The sequence below is a fragment of the Prionailurus bengalensis genome, chromosome B1, assembly GCF_016509475.1.
Source record: "Prionailurus bengalensis isolate Pbe53 chromosome B1, Fcat_Pben_1.1_paternal_pri, whole genome shotgun sequence".
Lineage (NCBI taxonomy): Eukaryota > Metazoa > Chordata > Mammalia > Carnivora > Felidae > Prionailurus > Prionailurus bengalensis.
Window position 1 is genome coordinate 19,721,560 of NC_057344.1, and position 11,377 is coordinate 19,732,936.

Genomic DNA, 11,377 nt, shown 5'->3' on the forward strand with positions numbered 1-11,377 from the left:
GCAGAAAAATATGACATATTCAAGGCTCTCTGTAATATGGTTCTCTTTACAATCTTCTCTAAAATTTTCCTTACATGTGCCCATCAAATAACACACTAGACTTGAACATATTCTGTGCCACTGTCTGCACTACTTTTTCTATCTGGAAAATTTTATCTCTCCCTGTTTCTATTCCAAATATGTAATCCATCCTTAAAAACTCATTTTTAAAACAAATTCTTACTGCCTTTATTATTTGCCTAATAACATTTATAAACATACTTCTACATAGTTAAATATACAAATACACATACATATATATACACATATATATGTGTGTATACACACACACACATACATACACACATACAGTAAAACCTTGGTTTGTGAGCATAATTCATTCTGGAAACATGCTTGTAACTCAAAGTACTTGTATATCAAAGCAAATTCCCCCATAAGAAATAATGGAAACTCAGATGACTCATTCCACAACCCAAAAGTATTCATATAAAAATTATTACAATACTGTAATATAATATAAAATAATAAATAAAATACAAAATATAAATAAAAATAAACAAATTAACCTGCACTTACCTTTGAAAACCTCATGGCTGGTGTGAGGGAGACAAGAGAGAGGAGGGTTATTGTGTAAAGGCTTTGATTATCACTAATGGAATCACTGCTATCAATAGGCTCAATGGAATCTTTTTCTATTCATGCAACTTTAACAAGAAACGTATCCAATGACACTTGTTTTTGCCACCTTTGGAGGATTTCACAGAAATGTGACATTGCATTGTCATTAAACAGATTCATCACTTGCACTGCTACAGCCTTATTCAGGTGGTGTTTTCTACAAAATTTTGCACTGTTTCCCACATTTTACACATCTCCCTTATCTCATTTGAAGTGAGGGATTCCTCTGCCTTTTTCTCCACTTGTGCAGACGAGATGCAGACATAGACTTCTTATAAAATCTTGGAGTTTTGGCCTATTTGCATACCTTGTTCGTACTTCTCAATGATTTACTTCTTAACTTCCACCATAATCATCTCCTTGCTCCTACTACCATTCTTTTCAATCTTTTCCTGCATGGGGGCCATTGTATACACTCACACGGATGTTGACTACAGTACAATATTAAGAAACTCTTGCCATATACTGTATTTAATGTAACTGGCAATAAGGCAGCAGAGGAAAAGGTCCATATCTGCAGGCAGCCTGACCTAGAAGGAAGCAAAGCATTCCTAAGCTTCCTCTTGTATGGAAAAGCAAAGGACTGTCCATAGGTGCTTTGAAGCGGCAAAAAATACACTAGGGCCAGCTGTGAGCACCTGCCAAAGTTCTGAAAAATCACTGATTTCTCCCAAACACTGCAGCCTGAAACCAAGCATCCAAACATGGAAGACGATCACCCACAATCTCACAGTGAGAGAGAGAAGAACCATTGGCTCAGTTTTGATCATGTGACATTCCCTGTCACATACTACTCAACTGCAAGACATAGCATTTATCAATTTAAAATTTATTATAAGTGTTTGCTCATCTTGCGGAACCCTTTAGTCACAATCCAAGGTTTTAGTGTATATTAGATAAGTATTATATATATACATATGTATATGTATATATACATATATGTGTGTATATATAATTTACATATCTATACAAACTATAGAGTTAATAACTCACTAGAATTTTAATAACCAATTTTATTATCCTTTATTTCCTGTATATTTATTGATTATAGACTATATTTTAAATAATGGACCAAATGATATATTTCGTCCGTGAACTCAGGTAGCTCACCATCAAGCAACCCAGAGAAAAACAACGTGATGAGTGGTCTAGTGGAGAAATTTATGACAAATTTGCTGCTAATAGAGCCTAAGGGAAGCACCTTCTAACTCAGCTTGGGAGAATCTTGAAGGTTTTTCCCAAAAAATACTGCTTGAGGTGAGATTGAAGATAAATAAAAACTGTTTTATTTTAAAAAGGAAAAGGTGGAGAAGTGTGAGAGAACAAAATCTGATTTTACAAGAACATTTTATGACTATTTTTGTACCTGGTTGTTACTATGTATGTGTGCCACGGGGAGAAATTTGAATCACATTTTATAGACTGTGGCAACCAGTGAGATAGGAAGCATAGGGAATGATTTCAACTTACCATTTTAGAAAGATCACTCTTACTGCCTTATGCAAGATGGATTGGGGAGGGCAGGATGGAGTGAGATAATCAGAATTGGTAATGGTCAAATGAGTAATGAAGAAGATCTGAAGTAAGCCAGTGACAATGGGAATAGAGAGGGTGAAAATGGGACTAAAATACAGTATTTCATTAAAAGGCATTAATATTGTTCTTTTTTGTGGGGCCTCAGAGGCGGCAGGCTGCTTCAGGATGAAGCTGGATGTCTCTTTCCCAGGTACTGGCTGTCAGAAAGTCACTGATGGACGAAGAGTGCAAACTTCATACCTTTTATGAGAAGTGTGCGGCCAATGAGGTTGCTGCTGTTGCTCTGGGTGAACAATGGAAGGGTTATGTGGTCTGAATCAGTGGTGGCAATGACAAACCAAGCTTCCCCACAAAGTAGGGTGTCTTGACCTATGGACATGTCTACCTGCTACTGAGTAAGGGGCTTTCCCGCTCCCAGCCAAGGAGGACTGGAGAAAGAAAGCGCAAATCCATTTGTGGTTGCACTGTGGATGCTAACGGTGTGCTCAATGTGATCGTTGTAATAAAAGTGGAGAAGGACATTCCTGGACTCACTGATACTACTGTGCCTCACTGCCTGGGGCCCAAAAGAGCTGGCAGAATGACAAACTTTTAATCTCTGTGAAGATGATTTCTACCAGTATGTTATGAGAAAGCCCCTAAACAAAGAAGGTAAGAAACCTAGAACCAAAGCATCTTCAGCATCTTGTTACTTCACCTGTCCTCCAACACAAATGTCAGCATATTGCTTTGAAGAAGCAACATACTAAGAAAAATAAGGAAAAGGTTGCAGAATATGCTAAGCTTTTGGCCGAGAGAATGAAGGAGGCCGAAGAAAAACTCCAAGAACAGATGGTCAAGAGATAGAGGCTGTCCTAAGAGCTTCTACCTCTATGTAGGAGTCCTATCAAAAAGGAGATTTTCTAGGAGTCACAAATAAATAAGATCAGACTCAATAAATAATAAATGAAAGAAAGAAAGAAAGAATGAATGAATGAATGAATGAATGAATGAATGTTGGGTCCATTGTATCAGTGTGTGTGCCATAAAATGAGAGCAGAAACACAGAAAGAGAAGCACTCAGCGGAGACATAGGAAGTCAGTGGTTTCAGTTTTAGAAATGTTGACTCTGAGGAATAGAATGTCTTAAAGCTATTTTTATATTGACTCTAGAGCACATGAAAAAGTGGTTGAGAGAAACACAAATTTGGTTTCATTATAAACTACTAGATAAAAGAAACTGTACATGAACAAGACTGCCTGAATAGAGCAATAAACAGAAGGAAAAGACGGTATAGGACTCAACCCTTGGACATAGGGTCATTTAAGATGTGGGTGGAGCTAAATAAATCTACTGAATAGACATAGGAGGGAGTGGTCAGAGAATAAGAATGGAACTCAGAGGAACTGAGGGAATGACAAGAAAGAGAGGAAGGAATTTCAAGATAAAGAGTATCCACATTGTCAATTGCTTCAAGACATTAAGTAAAAGAAGACCAAAAAAAAAAAAAAAAGAATCCATTAGAGGATTCCTAGAAACTCAGCAGTGACCATAGTGAAAACAGGTTCACTGAAGCAATGGGACAGAACATAGATGAAATAACTTATACAATGTTGCCTGTATTCTCTCTTTAAATAATAGTATTAAGTCATTTTGTTCTTTTCTAATCCCCACTACTATTATGCCATAATGATTTATCTTGATTTCTACTTTACCAGGTTATATGGTTATATGTCACTAAAATATTTCTGAATTATTTGATCTTGTACATGATATCAAAAATAGTAAACTTGAACAAAAGCCCAAATAGAAAATTCATCTCTAAAAAGTATTCTCCTACATATAAAATCCATAAAGTTTATTTCCTAGGGAAAAAAATTTAATAAAAGTCCCATATCTGGTACAGTGCTGCTCATGTATTTTGAATTACATAGGGAGAAGAGGAGCTTATCAAGGCTTGATACTCTTCGAGCAAATATGAATCCCAAGTACTTCTTGTGGAAGAGAATCAAGTAATTTACATTCTTGTATTGCAGGATTAATAACCTCAGGGATATGCAGGAAGTTAAAGGAGTCAGAGGCTCAGTGGGCACAGAGAGAGATGGCTCCGGGAGCAGTTTGGGCACAGAAAAGGTAACATGGGAGTCCATCCAATCACAGCTGTTGTCTATTGTAGACAATCATTGTCTTTGGCTCACCAATGGACTTTGGCTTTTCAAAACAAACAAACCTACAAAAATGCTTCTTATGGTCAAAACTGCAAAGTTTGGCACCCAGAGAGCTTAAAATCCAAGACCAGACAATAATCGATTGTGTACAGTTTGCAGTGATTCTCCCTAAGGCCATTGTGAGCATTTCTACCACTTTCTACACTGTGCTTCCTGCTTTTGTGATTTTATTCATCTGGGCTATGAGAATACACCACAGGAGGTGATTCTGGACCTGGACTAGATAAACGATTAATTCTCAACTTAGCCAGAAGCCACTACTGCTGGCTTCAGCTGACAAGCAGCAACCCAGACTCCAATGCTGAGAACACAGACTTAGAAAAAGCCCTGAAGTGTCATGACATTTGCAATACGTGTAAATGATGATCCTCTTTTAAAAATTTCCTACCTTCAGAGCACCTGGGTAGCTCAGTCAGTCAAACATCCAACTCTTGATTTTGACTCAGTTCATGATCTCATGATTCCTGGGATAGAGCCCCATGACAGAATGGAGCCTGCTTGAGATTCTCTGTCTCTCCTTCTTTCTGCCTGTTCCTTGCTTGTTCATTCTCTCTCAAAATAAATAAAATAAACTTTAAAAAAATTAGTTTCCTACCTTGTTTTCCCCAGTGATATCCTAGTGACGAGGAGCAGCCTGAGGAAATCTACCATTCTCTTTCTTTCTTTTTTTCAAATTGCCACACAATAGCATGATTTAGCCTGTTGATTTAATGTATTCTTTATGATTGTTAAAACCAGTCAGCTTAAATAATATGCTTAAAACATATTAAATGTTCAAGATTGCCAGAAATTTAGATCTCCCTTCTTTTTAAAGTTAATTCATTTATTTTGAGAGAGACAGAGAGAGAGAGAGAGAGAGAGAGAGAGAGAGAGAGAGAGCAAGCTAATGAGCAGGGGAAGGGCAGAGAGAGAGGAAGAGAGAGAATCCCAAGCAGGCTCTGCACTGTCATGATAGAGCCCAATGTGGGGCTCGATCTCACAAACCATAAGATCATGACCTGAGCCAAAGTCAAGAGTTGGGTGCTTAACCCACTGAGCCACCCAGGAACCCCAGAACTCCCTTATTTAAAACCAATTTAAATCGAAGATACCTGTACTTAGTCTCAGAAATGCTGCTGTATTTACAAAATGCATAAAACAACCAAGTCAATGCAAAAGGCCTATTCCAAGTATACTAATGGCAATTTCTTTTTTTTTAATTTTTTTTGAATATTTATTTTTGAGAGAGAGAGAGAGAGAGAGCGAGCATGCGAGCAAGGGAGGGGTAGAGAGAGGGAGACACAAAAGCCAAAGTAGTTTCCAGGCTCCAAGCTGTCAGCACAGAGCCCAAAGTGGGGCTCAGACTCATGAACCATGAGAACATGACCTGAGCCCCATGAGATCATGACTTGAGTTGAAGTCTGATGCCCAACCGACTGAGCCACCTAGGTGCCCCAAATTGAATTTATTTTTTTTTAATTTCAAACCAGATACCTTGGTTATCCATTTACTTTTTTAATTATTTCATGACAAACAGAGGAATATTTATTAGAAAAATAACTAACAACAATCTCTTGGTTAAGATGAACTTTCTCTCCCTACTAGATCCCTCTATGTCATATAATACTTTTCTCTTTTTTTATGCCTTAATTTTCCATAGCGATGATTTTCTGTACACACACACCCACCCACCCCCACACACAAATGATTAAAACTGATTCAAATAATCTAGAGGCTCAAATAATGTCTAGAGTAAAACAAAGGCATTTAACATCTACTCAATATGTCACTGGTGACATCTTCTTGACCAAAGCCATACTGGTCCATAAAAGTCCTTTGTTTCTCCTTCACTTGGCCACAGAGATCTGTAGAAAGCTGTGAATATCATGGCCATGGGTTCAGTGTCCTTAGTTTTGCCAATACCCATTCCTAGTGAAGTCTTATTACCATCTCTGAATACTACTTTGATGGGGGAAGAGGTCCTTAGAAAGTATGGGATTATCCTACATTTCCTTACCAGTATTTGAGATTATCCTACTCTTTGAGAAGACAGAAAGACAATCTCTTCTATTTCCCTTCTTGATAACTTACTTTTTCAATGTTTTTAAGCTTTTACAAACAGAAAAAACAATTCACAAAGAGCTGTTGCCTTCCTAAAATTGTGATTCAGCTATGCAAAGATCCCTGAGACTAGGAAACACAGGGTGCCTTCCTACTGAGATGGAGGGACAGGAAAGGACCAGAAGTAGATAATCCAAAGAGCAAAATACCAATATCTCAGAGTATCTGGCACAACGGTGGTTAAGAACCTAGACAAGCCTATGTTCCAATTCTGGTCTTGACATTAATAATTTGTATAACCTGGAACAAGACATTTGACCTCTTTCTTTCCTCAACATTTTATTGAAGAATACTGTATAAAAATATATATGCTACTATATAGAGAGAAAAGTACATTTGCCTTAAGTGTATAACCCAACACATCTCCCCAAGGTGAACAAACCTAGGTAACCAGCACCCACATCCAAAAAAGAATGGCGTGGGTGTCCCAGGAACCCCTCTTCTCATACTCTTTCTCACTTGCTAAAGAAAACACTATTCTGGATTCTAATAGGACAGAGTAGTTATTGTTGGCTTCCATCTACACTGCCTCTTAGCTTCTTTGCGCTTCATTTGTGAAACGAGAGTTATAGTAGTATCTTTATTCTGGGTTTGTTGTGAAAAGCAAATGAATTAATATTTATGAAAAGCTTAGACGAGCCTATTACATAGTAAGCAATATGCACTGTTTGTTAATTGAAATAAAATGTCTTAGAAAAATTAATGAATGCTTGAGTTTTGGTTTAGTTTAAGTGGTATAAACCTAATCTATGAATTTGAATCAAAAATAGGTTAAGTTCACATGAGGAAGTAAATGAAGATCTATTCTAGTTAAACTAAAAGTCAATTTCACAAATGTATCCTTCACTTTTAAACAACCTTAGAAAAATATTGTGTAGATTTCTTAGATGGGTTTGACTGAATAAAATTTAAATGAAGATATCTCAATAGTAATTAAACACGGTTTCTTGCTGAAACCCAACACTGTTTCCTATTGTGAAATAGTTATACATCAAATTGTGTGTCATTTCAAAGAACTGCTATTATTAAAATTTATTTATTGAAAATTTGCATGTGAGTCATATACAAATATTATTAACCTAAAAAAGTAGACAATAGGATGACGAATCTTTGGATTAAATAAATGTGGTTATCGAATTTTAAAAATATACCTTTATTAAAGAAAATATAGCTAGAAAAGATACACCTGCCATCAGACTAAAATGGTTCACTACATACCAAAAGGGCATGGGATCAACATAAGAATACCGTTTCATTTATCACCATTTCATGGTAATGATTTTTTTGTCCTTGGAAATAAGGAAATTTTGTGCATGAGCTATCAGAAAACAACATGACTTGACTCCAAACACCTTTTCTTAAAGGAAAAGAAAAGAAGCAGAAAATAATTTTTAGAAAAATGCATAGATTAAAATGCAATTTCAAACAAATTTGAATATACTATTTCCTTTTTTGGTTTATTAATGAAAATTTATGTGATTACTTAATTTTCTGCAAATCTTTATACTTATTCACTCACAAAAGACACTTCTACCTATTTGGTGTTATTACACAACTAAACAATTATATCTGAAGATACAATATTCAGTGCTACATTTGGAAATGCCTGCCAAAATGACCGACAACACTAAACCTTAAAGGGGTGAATTAAGAAAATATTTAATAAAGAAACCTAGAAACACATCATGTCAAGTTTAGAAGTACTCATGTAGAAGGGTGATTCTCTGAAGTTTCATTTCTACAAATGAAGTTACAATATTTGTAAACTATACTGAAAATTCCAAGAAGCAAGAAAATAAGTAGCCCATATTTGGCAGCATCCAGTTATTTTATTTATTTTTTTAAAAATATTTATTTCTTAAAGGTTATTTATTTTCATATGGAGGGGTAGAGGTAGAGAGAGAGGTGTACAGAGGAATCCAAAGTGGGCTCTGTGGTGACCGCAGAGAGCCTGATGCGGAGCTCGAACTCACAAACTACAAGATCATGACCTGAGCCAAAGTTGGATGCTTAACCTACTGAGCCACCCAGGTGCCCCTGGCATCTTATTGTTAAATTTCTTATACTGCTGCGGGAAAATATTTGACTTTTTCCTGGGGGGACAATACCTGGGCCTTAGAATTTGAGCTTTAAAACACTTCTAGGTTATCAGAGGTAGTGCATGTTTGTGAGTATGCGACTGCTGTATACTATTGCTGCAACAATGGTGCCCTCCCCTCTGAAGGGTGTCACCCTTGCAATCTGATATCACTATCTTGAAATTATTAATTTTTGAATAAGGAGTCCCCATTTTCCTTTCTTTTAGACCTGGCATATGACATACACTGTCCTGAATAGTTACCTACTCGATACCCCAGTTCTGTGACATACATGTTCAATGGATATTCAGCCCATTTATTTCCCCTAAGATCATCTGAAAAGAATGTAGGTAGGAGCACTGGTCTTACCACAGTCTTGAATCATATGTCTGTGTAAATGGACTACATACATGCTGTGGTCTCATTTCCCCTTGTGTGGCCTGGAATTTTTTTTCCCCCTTTTTGTTCAATGCTACCCTCTTCTTCTGTATCCTTAGACTCACCCACCTCTGTATTAGTTTACTTTTGCCCAAAACATGCCCAAATATCCTCCATATTTAGAAAAAATGTCTTTTGCTAAATTTGTCTTCTATTTAGAAGCCTACCGTTTTACAGCCAGGAATATGAAGCATGATATTCTTTTCTTCTTTTTGAAAGTAATATGAACTCTTAACAGGACACTGAAAAATATATTTAAAAAAAATTGTAAAGGTTGGGGTGCCTGGGTGGCCCAGTTGATTAAGTTCCTGGCTCTTCATTTCAGCTCAGGTCCTGATGTCACAGTTCATGGGATCAAGCCCCACTCCCAGCTCTGCTTGTAATTCTCTCTGTCCCTCTGTCTCTCTGCCCCTTCTTCACTTGCACATGTTTGCACTCTCTCAAAGTAAATAAATATTTAAAAAAAATTTTTCAAGGCAAATTGTCATCCATACTTTTACCATCAAGAGAAAATAATGCTTAAAAATATTATATTTCTTTGCCCTTTTTCTAAGTGTTTAACATCTTTACAATCATATCACTTGTTTTGAAAGTGTGATCTATGAGAGGACCAAAGAAGGTCTTCAATGCTCAGGGGATTCATGAGATCAAACTTATTTTCATAATAAATAATGTTAAGATTTTATTTTTGTTAATGTTAAGGTTTTATTTTTATTTTTCAGCATGTTCACATTTGCAAATATCATGCTCCAGGGAGGATAAGTAAAGCTCCTATCTCCTTAGCCCAAATCCAGAAAATGGCCTCAATTCATACTACTGTATTCTTTATGGTCACATCTTCCAGTGGGGAAAAAGAGGAAGGCTTTTCTACTTAAAATGGCCTTGATGAAGCAGTGGTTTTTTAATTAATTTTATTAAATCTCAAACCAGAAGTATGTATTTAGAAAATATTCTGTGTGATGAAATGAGAAAACTACATAAAGCTCTTCTGTTGTGCAGCAAATGAAGACAGCTGTCTCAAGGACAAGCATTTGCACCACTGTTTGAGATGTGACTAGAACCAACTACTGTTATCCTGGAGCACCATGACTAACAGAAAATCATTTATTCAGACTTGAGTATTTAACAACAACAACAAAAAAAATTTTTTTTCAAAGATGAGCACAGAAAAGCTAACACTGTAAGGGAAACAGTAGACAAATTTGCTGCCAATGATAAAATTCAAACTTCCTACTGAAAATGAAAATTTTAGAAAGCACACAACCACCACTCTGGGCTTTACAGCCTCAGAGTAATTACTTTTCTGGTAAGATTGGTGGTGATATGAAAAAATGCAATTTTTCAGATGGTATAATTAAATATGTTATTTGGAATATGTGTATAACTCAACAAACCAATATTTTCCAAGATCATGCATTAGTAAAAGAGCCATTCAAAGTACAAGATAAAGCAATGGATTTTCATATAACAGTATGAAAAATTCCTATCAATGATTTCAGATTCCATGTTGCAACAACCTTTAAGAAACTACTACTTGTCCAGTTAAAATGTATTATCCACAAAAAATACCATTTTACTTTCAAAGTCTACTTAAATATTTCTCTCATTTCTAAGTACATATTTGTGGGAGGTTTGCTCTTCTTCATATTTTTTAATTCAAAAAAAAAAACTACAAAAGATTGAATAAGGAAGGAAATAAGAGAATTCATATAAACCAAAGCTACTTGGGATCTTCAACATTTTTTGTGAGCATAAAGGTTTCCTGAGATGAAAATATCAAGAAAATTTTTTAAAACTTTTAAAAGCTTGCTGCAATGTATCATTTTTTTACCCCACATTTTTTCAGTTAATATTATTTATTACTTGCCAAACACTATCATTTTTTGAACTCTCTTTTTTTTATACTTTTTTTTCTAATGTTTATTTTTGAGAGAGGGAGAGCACATGTGAAAGTAGGGGAGGGGCAGAACGGGGTGGGGGAGGAAAGAGAATCTAAAGCAGGCTCTGTGATGACAGCAGAGAGCTCCACGCAGGCTCAAACTCATGAACCTTAGATCATGACCTAAGCCAAAGTTGGTGACTTAACTGTTTAAGCCCCTGAACTCTGTTCTAACTAGACTAGCAACAATTTGAGTCTGAGTCATATTCACAGTCATATTCCCAATATCTAACATAGCACTCATCATATGTAGTTAGCATATGTTCTATAAATGTTTACTGATAATGAATGAATTGCGATCGGACAAATCAAACATGTCAGCAGTATTGAGTTCCATTATATTTTAATTCATGGCTCATTGCTTGCTTTGGATTAGCCCCCATGTCCAGAAATGGTTATT

The 11,377-nt window shown here is 36.0% G+C and overlaps 1 pseudogene; it reads left to right on the top strand.

Moving 5' to 3' along the window:
- Window positions 1-2,379: 2,379 nt before the first annotated feature.
- LOC122468592 lies at window positions 2,380-3,137 on the top strand (annotated as a pseudogene).
- Window positions 3,138-11,377: the final 8,240 nt, after the last annotated feature.